The sequence below is a fragment of the Poecile atricapillus genome, chromosome 6 (genome assembly GCF_030490865.1).
Source record: "Poecile atricapillus isolate bPoeAtr1 chromosome 6, bPoeAtr1.hap1, whole genome shotgun sequence".
In the NCBI taxonomy this organism is placed as follows: domain Eukaryota; kingdom Metazoa; phylum Chordata; class Aves; order Passeriformes; family Paridae; genus Poecile; species Poecile atricapillus.
The window spans coordinates 22,982,041-22,995,049 of NC_081254.1; the positions used below are offsets into that span (position 1 = coordinate 22,982,041).

Genomic DNA, 13,009 nt, shown 5'->3' on the forward strand with positions numbered 1-13,009 from the left:
AGAATGGATCTGGAAGACAGTTCCTGTGTGGGGAGGGTGGGGGCCAGGGTGTCAGGCAGCACCAGCATAATGCTGAACTGAACTATGCAAATCAAAGCAGAGTGTTTGTCTGTCTAATCCTGAGAAATGCTGTTTTGAAATGTCCATTTTTGTTTACAATGTTGTATTAGACATTTTAGGATTATTTACGAACTTCTCTAAAATTTTTTGCCTTTGTGCTGTCTGTATAAGTTAGACTGTGTATAGCTGAAAACTGCAGGGGGTTTTTGTGTAGTACTAAGCAAATAATAATTTATAGATGTGAATAACCAAAAATTTTTAGTAGACAAGATGCAAGGTATTCAACATTTGGCTTTAAAGGGCAGCTTTTGAAACCTGTAAGACTTTGCATGTGTTCTTCTTGGTTTTACACTGTTAATGGTGAGGTGATATTTTGGGGGGTTTTTGTTGTCACAGGTAGCATATAAACCCCATTTTCTTATGGCACCTGAAATTATGAGAAATCAAATAATTCACTAGGAGAAATGTTTAGTTTAATTAAAGGCTTTATTGAAAGAGGAGGCTGTTCATGCCTCTCTGTGTAAATAAGGTCTCCACAGCACATTTGTCAGGTGTTTGACATGAATTCTGGTCTCAGAATCTATTTGTTGTTCTAAAGTGGGCATTTCAACAAACTAACTGCAGTAGAAATATATTTGTGAAGATGGGATGCTATGACTGAATTTTGAGTAACCTTTAAAAATTGACAGTTATGATGAAATATACAGTAGTATTTCTTATAAAGTCTGAAGATTTTTGAAAGATGGGAACGAAAAACTGATACAAAAAGTTATACTATTTTGGGACAACTTGCTTTTATCTTAAATTAATGATGTGTTTTATTCTGATTTCTTTTTGATGAAAATAATGAAAAAAACTTTCTACCTGTCTAATTTCTTTGACATTTTTACAGCAGCTGTATACTCTAATAGTTTATAAAGAAACAAACACATTTTGTAGCTATTTTCCTGGTACATGGTTAAAATATCAGCATAGCTAACTGAGGGACCAAAACTATATATATTTATGCATTTGCACTATTTAAAATATTATGGGTTTATTCAAATATTAACTGTTTAAAGACTTTAATAAAGGTGGAATCATAAATATGCAATTTATGGAAAATGAAATTAAGCACAAATCCAAAATCTGAATAAGTTCCCATATATTTTTCCGCTTCTGCAAGTCTTCTACTTTCCTTTCTTTGCCAAGCAAGGCCACTGTGAAACCTGTTGGGTTTTGCTTTTAAATCTTTGAAGAGCTAAGGATAAAAGCAAATATTCAAGTACACAAGCCTAAAAATCACTTTCTGTGATAGAAATCCTTTCTGTATGCAGCTAAACTTGAAAAATTTCGAGCTAGGTAATTCCCATGTTATTCATTGCCTTTTCCTCGTCGTGGGGAAATATACCAAGAAAAATTAGTTCAAGAAGAAATATTCTTTTCTGTGCTGGAATGGCTGTGATTTGGGTTTAAAAAATAAAATAAGTTAAATAAAAAATCCCAAAAGATACTTCATCACAGTATTTTTTGGAATAATTTTGAGAACTTACGTAATGTCTTTAGATCATAATACTTGTCATATCTATGTTTAATTTCTGTGAAACCAAACACTCTCTGCTGAGTCTGCAAATCCAACCTTCACATTCTATTTAAAGTCATTGCTTCATAAGCATTTTTCCCTTTTCCTGTGAAGACATAGTAATAATCTTTAAGATTTATTACTCGAAGCTCCATTTCGCACTGACAATGTAGGCAATCTTTTGAAGTTGGAAGACAACATATGCTCATGCCAACAGCAATGCAAAACTTCACATGCTGTAGGGAGAGGGGAAGTTTTCTGGGGGATGTTTGTCTCTAGCTCCTTGTCATCCTCTGTGGCAGCACTTTCAATTGTACTTCAGCTGTTATTCCTGTTTACTCATTACAGCCTTTTGAAACCGGGGATTTTCCTGCCTGCCTGTCTTGAGCTGCTGTCTTAAATGTTGGAGGGCATTGTTTGGTTTGAGGGAAGGTGTTGCGTAGCTGGCAGCACAGAGGGAGTGTGCTACCACTGTTCTGTTCATCATTGTGCAAGATGAATCATCACCATCTTAAAACAGTTCTGAAATAATGTAATTCGTGGGGTAAAAGAGATTACTTTTAAATGCATAATTATTATGAATCTCTTTGTGTCATTAGTGGCATTATGCTTGTGTACATACAGAGTTGCGCATGTGTATAAACATGTTTAAATTATAAATGCTCTTGAAGTTCAGAATTAAGCTTCTGTTGAGGAGCTCAATGTTCTAATGTTCAGAGAGAGCTGAGCATAATCCTAAAGAGCATCTAAACAAAAGGAAGATGCAAATATTAGACTGGAAGCATTTTTGAAGGGGAAATGATATAGCTTTTGTCTGTGCTAGAGCTAAATAAAATTTCTCTAGTTGAAATAGTGTTTTGAATCAATTAGTGACACAAGGTAATTTTTAAATACTGAGCTACATACTACAAGAATTTTTATAAACTTTCATCTGCAATACCTTATTAAAATAATTGATACTGTAATTTGTGGAGGAAATGTGGCATAAATTTAACTCAAAGGTGTCCTCCATCCTTTCTCTTGCTAATATTCAGTACCATTTGTAGCCGTTCTGCAGCCATTGCTTCTCTTGACTGTATGCTCCTTTCTAATTAGCTGAATAATTAGGACTGAGTGATCAGCATGAATGCATAGTCACCTACATGGTAGGTGCTGAGCTGTCTTTAGGGCTTCTTGGGAACTCCAGAAAGCCACAATAACTTCAGTGGAAGTGTGGCAGGTGAAAAAGGGAGATAGGAATAAATGAGGGTGTGTGATCTCTATAAGGAAACACTGAAGTGTTATGCTGGGATCCCAAACAATCTTCTGTAAAATAAATGTAGTCTAAAGGTAGTTAAATGAACACATGAGAAAAACCCCTTTGTGAAATGCTGGAATTCTGTTTTTTGTAAAGCTCCTTTGTACAGTGACTTTGCAGTCCTGTTGGGCTACAAATGCTCCATCTGCTTCCACTGTTCATTCTTGTCTCATACAAAAATGTGTCATCTCTGAGGTCTGGTACTATTTGCTCTCCATCTGACTGTCTTTTCATTAGTGTAATTTAGTTCCATTTATTCAGAGTAAAATAATTTGAAAAATACATTAAGGATTTGGGGCACCTTTTTAGATGTCCGTGTTGAGATTTTGGTTTTGTTTTATTAACCCTGTTTATATGGGGAAGTTGTCATGCCGTGACAGGAAATGTAATGACAACAAAATTATTTTGTTTTTTATTTGCATGTTTCTGTTGTTTTTAAAATTGCCTTGTCTCCTAAAGAGCTATTGTACTTGGCTCTTCCTGTTGTGTTGTTTTCAAACATATATAGTATTTAGATATAAAAGCTGCTGAAGTAGCATTTTATATTTCCAAGTTTTGCCAGTGCTGCTGTTATACCCTGAAATAAACTGCTCCAAATAGAAAGCTTGTTCAATTACTTTTGTTCTTGCAAGATCATGGCTTGGCTTAGTTTAATAGCTAATAAAAGCTTTCTTTTTGTATTGATAATATTCTGGGCAAATGTGTGACTAAATTCCAAGACGCATCCATCTCATCTAATAGTTTAGTTCTTGCCTGTAGGAATTTGCTGAGCTCTTTAGCCCAGTTGCCAGGTTGGGTTACTAATGTGTCACCATTTTAATAGCATATATGGAATAGCAGAAAGGAATAAAAAACACTGAGAGAACTTAAAGGTTTGCAAAACTAGACCTGATGTAGCTGTGAAGAGATCTGAGTTAATATAACTGGAGGGGAAAAAATGACTGATGTGAAGTGTGAGATAGCAAAGGCAATGAGGTTCAGAGGAGTCCCAGAGTGTGGGAACTGTCACTTTGCACATCACCTTGTTAGGTTTTTCAGAACCAGCTCTACAAGCAGTTGGTATTGATGCTGCCTTATGTGGTGGGCTTGCTGATATCTCAGAGTCCTTTCTATACCTATTTAAATTTTAAAAAGGGTGAAGGGGAAAGCAAGGGAGCAATAGTAAGTACATGCTTTTTTTTCCTTTCTTCCTTTCAGTTTTTTATATTGGCATCTGCACTTCCAGAGATCCGATTTGGCTGTTACTGAAGGCAGTATCTCTTATCAGTGGCTGCTTAATGCTTTTTGTAGCAGAGGAAGATTTCTTAAATCATCTTCCTCTTAATCCAACTTCAGCTCTTTAATATCTTTTTGTTTGTTTGTTTATTTTCCTCACCACGTTTCCTGCCTCACAACCCTACCAATGTGCTTTCCTTTCATCTTTGTGATCCTCTCTATTGTGGGTTAGTGCCATCTGTTTCCTCTGAATTTTAAGATTTGCCAAGCTACTCCAAGAGCATTATATATTATGCTAGAAGACATGAAGCAGCCTGGCTGTTAAAAATGTGAGTTTTATTGTTAACAGATTTTTTAAACTATAATGAAAAGATGAAAATAGATAAGCCTTCCCTCTTGCACTGTAGTTTGGCTGTTCGTATGCCTCAGGAAAGGACACCTAAGCTGGTTTTGAGTATTGAATGCATTTCATGTGTTTGATCAAGTGTTTGAGGCCCAGTGTGTGGGACTTAGCTGCATACAGCTTACATGTAGATGGTATTTTTCTGGTGATGGGATTCAATTGTATCTGTATGTGAGCATATGTTAGCAGGGAGATTGCTGCAACACTTGTGTTGTTAGTATTAGGAAAAAATCAACCAAAAGGGACTGTTGAGGTTCATATAACCAAATTATTATAGTGCCCATCGGCACATCCAGCCCATCTATCAGTGGAAGTTGAGAACCACCTTTTGAACCACTCGCAGATGAGCGTCCATCTTTGCAATTCTTCTGGATGATCTCTCTGTTGCAAAAAACCACATTGCATAATTATACTTGATTCTGTCACCTTCCCTCAGTTCATGAATGCATTTTCCCTGGTATTTTAATTCACTTGTAAACTTCCAGTAATCCTTAAGAACTTCAGAGACCCTCTGTTCAAAAGCAAAAGCTTGACATATTTTCCTTTCTGATCTTAGAAAATCATTGCATAACTCATAATGTCCTAAAGCAAGTATTGTTCTGAACTGCTGACTGCTTCAAGAATACAAATGAGTGTTCCAAGCTAGAAATAAGATTCTGGTACCTTATAAATCAAGGAGGTTCCCAGTCTTGTCAAATAAACTTTTCTTTAGCCAGTATAGCTCCAAAATTTCTAGTCTGGAAATGCTGACCTCTTTTTTTTCATAGAGGTAATACTGTTTTACATCAATTTAAGATGTGTCTTCAAAATTTCCTTGAAGTGTGCATCTTTGATATCGTGGCCCCATAATTGCATGAACAAGATAAATACCAGAAGTGAAGAAAGAATGTTCTTAAAAATCTCAAAATACTTTCTATTAAGTCTTCCATAAAAGCTGAGAATACAAATTAATTTTGCTGCCTATTTCTAAATTTGAAATTACAGGATCAAATTTATTCTAAATTATAATAGGGAGAGTGTGCAGCTCTAGTCCTTTTGAGTTAATGTTTTATGGATTCACAAACTTATTGTTTGCTAGGACTGCTACTTATTTGATACAAATACAAGGTGCAGTTTCAGTCCCATATTATAATAAAACAGTAAAAAAATCCCAGGAAAGTTCTTTTTCATCAGTTTTGTGTAGCTTTGAGATGCAGTTAAAATCCAAGCAGTTAATTTGAGTGAGTTTTGATTTATTGCAACAATGGGCAATCTTAGCTGCAGGCTTTGGGGAATTCCAAAGCATTAACACTGAGTTTCCTTAATTTCATTGCAAGATTTGAGGTTTGGGGATTTGTTCTGATGGTTTGTTAAAAGCTTGTTAAAGTTCTGTCCTTCATGATACAGTTTCATGTTCATAAAAATACACTTGGCTTCTGGGATGAAGTGAGTTAATAGTTTCAGGAGAGTTATCAGCAGGTGAAAAAGAATCTGTTGTTCCTTTGCATTTGAGGCCATGCAATTTGGGACACAGCAGTTACGTAATTTTGGACCTGACAGTTACAGAACATTGCTAAGGATGGACAAATACCAACACAGGGATGATCCTGCTGTGAGCTGCACAGTCCATCAGCCACTTTTTACATGGGAAAATGTGCTCATCCCCTCTTAAAGCACCTGGGTTTGCCTTAACACTGTAATGATCTGGGAGGTACCCAGGGAAGAATAATTTCTGTTGAATTTCAGGAGATGGTTTTCTGTGCAGAAAGACATTTATATATGGCACCAAAACCGGTACATGGGGATCAGATGCATTGATAGGGGTACAGTTTAAGGAGCTCCCAGTTGCTTTTTGTTTTCTGTTGGAATTGCCAAAGAGAGAAAGTAACTCCTTATACATAGTATATGTAATAGTAATTTCATTGTTTGTAATAATGCAGTAATCTTCTTATTTTCTCCCAAACATCTTCATTCAAGAATAATTTCTAAATTGTTTACTTTCTGAAGTATTTACTCAAACTGGAGGCATTGTGAAATTTACCTGATGAGCTATTCCTGCTATTTAATCTGTTGTGCTGTGAATTTTGACTTGTGAGCAAGATGGGTATATTTTAATTAACTTGTTTCAAATGACACATTCTAACTTCACGTCATGAGAAAGCAACATAATAAAGTGTGCATTGACATTCTGAAGTTGTCATGCTGAATAACTCAACTTCTTGGAAAAAAGTAACATTTTAATACAAATACTAGTTAAAACTGAGATAATTTTCAAAATATGTGTGTATATGTATACAAAATATAAATAGAAATGGTGAAACTTCACCTTCTTTGGGTATTTAAATGTAATGCAATGTTTGAAATCAGCGAAAACTGACTTGCCTGTCTATCTGTTTAAGTGAATTGCACTATTTTGTCCCTGGAGTTTACAGGCAAATATACCTTTAGTGAGTTTCGTTAACTTTTATGGACATAAAGATTGTGTGTGTATGCAAATATATGTTAAAAGTATTCTGCAGTGCAGTATTGCATATAAGTGTTGTAATTTGTGAGTAGCAATAGGGTATTCTAAAATTTACAGAAGCCTGTGGAAGATTTCTGCCATCATGTACTAATCTTGATCAGAGCCTAAAAGTTTACATTAAGCATATAAAGCTTTGTTTTCTTCAGAAGAAACACAAGAATCTCTTTCATCTCATACTGAAATAATGCTTCTTTATTTAATTTTTAGATTGGTAACAATCTTAGGAACCTCCTTCAGATAAATTGTTCTCAGAATGTGTCCCTAGCTATACCTTGAAACATGCTTTTTTGTGGGAATGTGGGCATTCATCAAGACAACAACTTGCTACAAGAGATCTGACAATGATTCTTTGCCATCATAATAACTAATAAAATAGGGCAATAACTAGAAAGCAGGAAGACAAATTTAATTTTTGCTACAAAGCCAACCTTAGTGTTAATTCTCACTATTGCCTGCTATGCAAGAAGCAGAGTTTCTCCCAGGGCTTACCAACCACCACACTGTGGCTGAGTAGCTGTTCACACAAACAGCTCCTGCTTGTCTTCATGTTAAACATAAATTGCAGAGCAGTTCATTGGAGCCCTTGAAATTTTTTAATCCCCCCAATGACATACTCATGTAGTTGCCTTTTTGTGACCTCACTGATAGTGGAAGAAAAAAGATGTAGGGGTATGGGGTTTCTTCAGGGCTTGAGGAAGAAGCTACTTGAGTAGAAGAGAGGTGCCTGTGCTGAAGGAGGGCGAGCCTTGCTCTGGGTAGCCCCAGGTCCCTTGGTCAAAAGCAAAGCAGCCAGGGAATGCTGAGGGTTCTGGTGGGATACCTGGGTGTGTAGGGCAGGACTGGAAGGCACTGTGTTAGTTTTGGAAATAAGAGATGGGATTGGGAAGGAGCAGGAGTACTGATAGTGTTACAAAGAGGAAAGAAAGAAAGAAAATAAACCTCTGTTACCCCTTACCTAAGGTCACTTCTGTTGACAAACCCTGCGTGATCCCCAGTTTCTTCCACGTTTGATTACCTTGGAAGGATAGACAGCTTTTGTGATAGATTGGAGATCCTGTGTACAAGACACGTGTTTTCCAGATTATTTTTTGTTTTTCTAAAATTTCAGCTCAAAAATGCTGGTTTTTGCATTTGCCACTACATCACAAAATACAGGTCTAAAAGTGTCCAGCATTGTGGATTTGCCATTGACGTGTCTTATTGAAATGCTGTGTTAATTCTGGTAGTTATGAAGGCATTTTGTCAATCTACTTTTATTAATCTAAACGTACTGGCTATTGAGTTCATACTATTTTAGTAGGATTTTAGTATTTAATATATGGTTAATTATTTAAATATTAAATTTGAAACATAACTGGAAAATATGTTCTCCACAGCTGTTTAATAAAACGCAAAATTAGATGTTTATTGCCACTTAAAACCATGATCCTAAGTGATTATTTTATAATACTGTCCTATATGCCTGATTTTTTTAATACCTTTGCCCTTTGCTATGTAGAAAACTTTCACAGCAGGTATGTTCCTTTTTTTGTTTTTTTTTTTTTCTTTCCTGGCTGTATCATCTTCAACTTTGTTTTCTTGTCTTGTTTGAATTTCATCTTACACTTTTAAATGTCTTTTCCTTCTTTATGGTGGGAGGGAAAAAAGAGAAGAAGTAGAAGCTACATTTTCATTGCTTTTGGAGCTAAATCTAATGACAGCTGTACCGACAATTTTCTTCTGTGTTTACATGCAGCCAGGAGCTATGGGCGGAGAAGAGGTAAAAGTATTTACTAAATGTTTTGTTTGCTGAATAGTGAGAGAAATAAATATTTAGTTTTTTTGTGATAAGATGATGTTACCAATTTTAACAGTATTTAGTTGATCAATTGCTTTGTATAAATCAGTCTCGTATTCTTCCCTTGCAAAACAGCTCCCTTTTAACAGCATCTTAAAGCAATGATGATCCTGAGCTGATAACTTTGTGTTGCTATTACTTGAGAACTGGAGGATGACTGAATGTAAAGACTCTCATGACACATATTTGTGACTTGAAGTGCAGTGTGCAAAAAAAGATCGGTTTTGGGTTTGTTTGGTGTTTGTTTTGTATTGTAGTGCAGTGTTCAACTGCTGCATTGAACATTTGAAAATTACTTTTTTTCTTACATGAAACAGCTTTTGCTGAATATTAGGCTTCATGACATTGAATTGCCTCAGATAGTACATGTGTAAATACCAATACTAGTAACTGTCCTCAACAGTGAATATTGATAATAATTTTGAAAATATATAGTATTTGAGCACATTTTAACAGTATTTCATCATAGACAACTCTCAAAGCAAAAGCAATATTTATAAATGTACAGTGCTGCATATCAGTTTATTCTGAGAGACAAATGAACAAGGACAATAGCAAATCCAATAGCTGTACCGAGCAAGCCGCTAATGGAGCTCACAATTATGTCTTGTGCTGTACCTTACACAGACGGCAGTAGATTCTTATTGAGAAGATAACCGTGAAAATAGCAGCTTTTAACAATTACATTTTAGGCAGTGTCATTTGCATGGAGTATTTTAGCATTAAACTTAATTTTATCTTCCTTTCCATGAAGTTCTCTGCCAGCTATGCAGGTGACATTGCCTCCTTTTCCAAATGTATAATTTGCATCATGTTTGTGAAGAACCTTAGAGGGAGATGTATCCATTACCCAGACCAATAGTGTCTAAGGGCTTGTAATTTGTATGGATTGAGGTGGTAGGCTGCACAGACCATACTAACACAGCTTGTAATAAAGAATTTGTTCTGATTTTGTTCAAAGCTGACTCATTTTAGTGTTTATTTGATAGCTAAATCTGAAACAAAATATTCAAATTTTCCTCACAAACTTACCTTCCTATTTTTTCCCACCTGAAGAGATCAGGCTACTGTTAACAGATGTTGAAAGCATTCTAATACTTAGACTTTTTCAGTGCTTTCTTGGTACTGAATGAAATCAGGAAGTATGTGGAGTATACAGTAAGGTATACCCTCTGTGCACATGAACACTGTTTAATTTTATTTTAAGATTGAGGGTGTTTCCAGATTGATCAAAAGGCACAAAAGTAGGAATCAGTAGGACACTATACATTACTTGCAATTTGTGTTTACTTGGAGAAGCAAAATACAATAATGCAGAAGTAGTTGTTATGAATGTTATTTAGGCTGTTTTATACAAATTTTAGCGGAGACAAAACAGGGCAAACAAGTTCTGAATGTGCTGGCTTTTCATATTTTATTTTTTTTTCCTCACTACCAAGAAGCATGTTTCATTCCACAAGACTTGTTTCCTGTGTGAAATGCAGGCTTTTCCATACTAACAAGTAGATTTGTGTATGTGTGTGTCTACTATTAGTACCATTAATGTTAGGGATTTTGACTTGCCTCATTCATATTAAAGTCTGTGATGTTCATGCTTTATCATTACGTTGACTTTTATAATGTTGGTTTTGAACTTTCTTAAGCATGAAATTCTACAACAGTCTGTTAAAAAATGTGTTGGATATAAAATATTCTCATATATCCTTCTCTATTATTGCTTTTACCATTTGCATTGGGATAATATGCAGAGTAACCACAGGCAAGTCTGTGCAAGGACTGCAAAAACTATTTTATGTTTGTTATACTTGGATATTTTAATTAGTGTTTGATTTTGTCACTATGACTAAGCATCTTCAGTGAGAAGAGGTTTTGTCGGACATTTCTTGAGGCTTGCCATAAACTCTCAGTTCTCTACTTGAGTCTCTGTTTTATTTAAGAGATAAGCATTTCTTTGTAGGTATCACATCTGGAGCTGTTGAATCATGTTCTTGGTACCTTGTTTTTTAACTTTTACAACCAGTTTTTCAGGTACAGATGTAAGCACCACTATGATAATTAGCCCAAGCTATTTTGCTACACTGACAGCTCAGAGATGCCCAGGCAGGGGTACAGGAGTATTTTACAAAAAAAGTGTATTTAGTGATGCTTTCCCATAATGCTCTCCCTGAAATTTGCCCTGGGGGGGTCTCTTGAGGTGGTGTTTTAATATTTATTGCTTTAGATTGCATTTTTCTCCTGTTCTTGCTCATTCCCTTTTGTAAGCCTACATAAATTTTTCAAAATCCCAAAAAGTCTGTAGCAAGGATTTCCAAAGTTTGCCTTGCTTTCTGCCTTGGCATGTACTGATTGTGTTCAATGCAGTTTATTTTTCCCTTACTAGAGGGGAGACCGTGAACAGTCATTCCCTATTCCCTTGTCTTTATGCTTTCCATGGTTTTAAATTTATTCTTACATTTAGCTCTATACTTAGCTATAAACTTATAGAACATCTTTTGCATTGATTTAAGATGAGTGCAGTGCTTATAGACTGCCAAGTGTCTGGCATGGTGCTTAGAGGTGATACCTTGCTTTCGAAGTTGCTGTGAATTTTTATTACTTCCTTGAGAAATCAGTCTCTTCTGCATTTTAGTTGAACACCTTGTTATTCATTTGATATGTCATCCTCCACTAATGGTTCATGTTTGTTGTTTGTTTACTTATTTACAAGAAGGTGGGTTGATGGGCAGGAATTAAAAGATTATTTATCTCTTCAGTAATGTCAATCTCTGAGATATTTTCAGATTTCCTGCTTTTCAATGAGTGTTCTGACTTGATATTTTTACACAGTTGTAGTATTCTCAATTATTTTTTCTCTCATGCAGATGTTTTCTTTCATATTGAAATGCATATATTTATACATGTGCATGACCTGTTTGTCCATTAATGGAATATTCATCAAAAGTCTTTCCTGCTTTTTGCTCTAAACCCACCATTATGGACTGCAAGTCTTTGGTAGCATCCCTACATCCTTCTCTGATTGTGGCATTTACCTGGTTTTTTATGTTGATGTGTAAATAAATGGTAGGATTTTTGCCTCAGTGGATTTTTGTGTCTGTGATCTCTGTCAATGTTTAACATTCAATATATTCTTTTTAATCAACACTTTTCTAGTGCCTGATGTTTGTAAAAAAAAAAATCAGGTTGGTGTTGTGTGTCAGTGAGAGCATCCTTCCTGATTTTGTTAGCTTGTTTTCCATATACAGGATTACCACTTCTTTTTGTTATCTGTCCTATGCTACTGGAAACAATTACTGATATTTTCAGTGTATATGTTTTTTTGACTGCTGTCCCTCTGTCTTGATTTTTCTCATTGCCCCTGTTTTTATTTCCTTCACTTCCCTGTGGTGTTAATACCAGTATGGTATTAGTCCTTAGGTCTTGCTATGTCAATTTCATGTGATCCATTACCTTTCAATTTAATTATGAGCACTTACAAAAGTATAAATACATTTATATTTGTAATCAACCCCCTATAAAATGTTTGTATCAGTTAATTATAATTCCATCCCTGGGATCCATCCTCCATGGTATGAGGGTACAAGTAGCTTTTTCAGAGTTGAGGTGTGGTTCCTATTTAATACATCTCTCTATTATTGCGGGATGTATTTTTCAACTAAGGTATAGGGAAGTGCTAAATTCCAAAGTTGCCAAGGGTTGCTTATATGCAGTATTTGAATACTTTTTTATCTTCCTTATTAATAAATCTGTTCTTAAGATAATGTGTGTATACTTTGTTAGTAATAGCAACAAATTAATCACATCAGATGATTACAAATAAATTCTTTCCTTTTCATTACCAAACTGGGGAGCAGCCATTCAAGTTGATTTTGCTCATTCATTACTAAAAGGATGTTTTAACTCTGAGTAACAAACAGGCTGACAGGCTGTTCTAGCTAACAATATTTTCCTTCAAGTGCAAGTTCTTTGTGGTTTATTTAACAAGATCTTTTTTTCTTGTTCACTGAGTTTCTTCACTTTGTGTTTAATGTCCACAATCCAATGCTTTTCCATGTTTATTTTGCTGTTTGCCCCCCCTACTCAGCATGGGCTAGTGTTCCATGGAGGTGGAAGTGCTGCAGCCCTTGTCAGGATCC

The 13,009-nt window shown here is 35.4% G+C and overlaps 1 protein-coding gene across 10 annotated transcripts in view; it reads left to right on the forward strand.

Moving 5' to 3' along the window:
• The window catches only part of CPEB3 (cytoplasmic polyadenylation element binding protein 3), an 80,849-nt gene that overhangs the window by 40,131 nt on the left and 27,709 nt on the right, over window positions 1-13,009 (forward strand). The window lies entirely within an intron of this gene.